At 43.6% G+C, this 2,220-nt stretch overlaps 1 protein-coding gene across 2 annotated transcripts in view; it reads left to right on the forward strand.

Annotated features, from left to right (window-relative positions):
• IVNS1ABP (influenza virus NS1A binding protein) overlaps window positions 1-2,220 on the forward strand; it is a 21,741-nt gene that overhangs the window by 1,215 nt on the left and 18,306 nt on the right. The window lies entirely within an intron of this gene.

A 2,220-nucleotide genomic window follows, 5' to 3' on the forward strand; every position in this document is an offset into this window, starting at 1 on the left:
GGGGTAGGGTGGCACCGCGCTCCCGATCGCCGTGGGCCGCGGGGTCCTTTGTTCCCGCTCCACGTTGCCCGCTTTTCTTGCCAAGCGCGGGGAGAAGGGGGCGGGAGGAGGGAGGGAGCTGCTGCCCTGACGTGTCGGCGCTGAATGACTGCGGGCCGGGCCAATCCCGGGCGGGGGTGTGCAGACGCTGGGCGCCTTGCCTCCTGGCCTTCGGAGTGGTCTCCTGCCGGGCCGCGCAAGGATGAAGGCCTGGCACTGCAGGGCTCTCCGGGCAGTCACTCGGGCCCTCGCCGCTTTGTTTCCCATCCCCGCCGCACCCCCGCACCACCCCCCTTCCCCCTACCCCCGCCCAGAAAAATCAGCAGAGAGGTTTGTTCTTTTTCCGTCCTTCTGCGCATTTTGCGTAGCGACTCTGGTTGTAAGCTCATGATGGTAAGAAACTATCAGGCAGTAGGATCAGATTGAGGGTTAGCCCTAGGGAAACTTGAACCACAAATACTTCAGAAATTTTACTTTTCCCCCAATACAAATTAGATCTATTGTTTGAGCCCGCTGCCGTTTCAAAAACTAGTAAGTAGAAATCGTAGAAATCAGAGGCCGATTAAAGGATTTATTTTGTTACCCAGTATCTGTTGTCAGTGATGGAGGGCTGGAACACCCTGGCATCAAGCTGTTCTTTGAGGACTGTGTGTGTGGTGACCTTCTGTCCACTAGTAAATAACAACTCGGCAAGCTTAGTACTACTCTAAACAGTTCAAGTGTAGCAGGGACTAGGCTGAGACAGTATTTTCTTTCAATTATTCTAGCACTGGCGGTTAAGGAAAAGAAAATATTGATGAACAGCTTTAGGCATAATCATGCTGAAACTTCTGAAAGATGCTGAAGGAGCAGTCATTACTTGTGTATCAGAAGGTGAGGCGTACACTATTTAGAATTGGGTTGAGAATACCATAATTTAATACCAGCCGGCAGGCTACTTGTCAAATGTCTGTAATTTGTAGTGAGAGAGAAAACTGAACTAGCATCACTGACCTAAAAGAGACCCAGAATGATTTTCCTCTGTATTTTCCTAATATTTGAAATCTCTGTCATTAATTAATACATATTAATTTCTTAATTTATCTTAACTTGTAGTTCTGTTTTTCCACCTCTTGCCCTCAAAACAGCATTCCAGGTTTGGGTTTTAAATTAGTGTCTTTTTGCTACTTCCTTTGGAGTGGGGTTTTGTTTTTTCTTGCTTGAAGAATGTTTTAGGTGGCAGTTGAATATATTTTGCAAATAAGTGTTCCGGTTTTTTATTGTAAAATGTTTTTCTGTTGGGGAACTGTCTTAATCATTCATGTTAGACGAAGTACTCCTAAAAATCATTTAATTGACTTTTCAACATTATGGTCGTATACTCAAATCTACAAGAAGGTTGGGAATCCCCCTACCTTGTGCTTGGGAGTGTAAATGGAAGAATTAACGAATAAGGGAGTGATTTCTGTTTTCTGTCAGAATCACAGAAAATACATTCTTATATTCACTGGTGAACTTGAATTTGTTGTTGCTCTTGAGTTGCTAAGTATTGTCTGACTCTGCGACTCCATGGACTGCAGCATGCCAGGCTTCCCTGTCCTTCACTATCTCCTGGAGTTTGCTCAGACTCATGTCCATTGAGTCAGTGACACTATCTAACCATCTCATCCTCTGCCACCTTTAAGTAGAAATTTTAATTACCACCTTGTAAATGATTTCAAAACCTACACCTCACTATCCTTACTTTTGGCATCAACCTGGATGCCCAACAGGTGCATCAGCTGTATAAATATCCCAAAGCAAATTCCTCTTTTCCTTCCCGACTTTAAGCATGCAGTAAACTAAAAATGTCTGTTACACTTTTTGAGTTCTAAGTTTGATATTGAGTTTTATAATGATGCCAAATATCTTCTCTAAAATATCAGTTGCCTTGGTAGGATAAGCAAGGGTATAATAATTTCCATGTTTTTTACCCATTCCTCTAGACCACCTCCACGTTTCTGCTAGTATCTTGTGCCTCTGTGCTAAAAATTCTGCTCTGTCTAAATCATCTTAATATTGATCTCTTACTTCCTCTCCTACTATTTACCATATGCATCCTGCAAACTGCAGTCTGTTGAAACAGACATTGTTGCAGTTTCTGGAATATTTGTGCTTTCCCATCTTTTCCCCCTTTTGTGTGAACTGTTTTCACTGCTTGGC

This window comes from Bison bison, unplaced genomic scaffold (assembly GCF_000754665.1).
Source record: "Bison bison bison isolate TAMUID 2011002044 unplaced genomic scaffold, Bison_UMD1.0 scf7180017864322, whole genome shotgun sequence".
Lineage (NCBI taxonomy): Eukaryota > Metazoa > Chordata > Mammalia > Artiodactyla > Bovidae > Bison > Bison bison.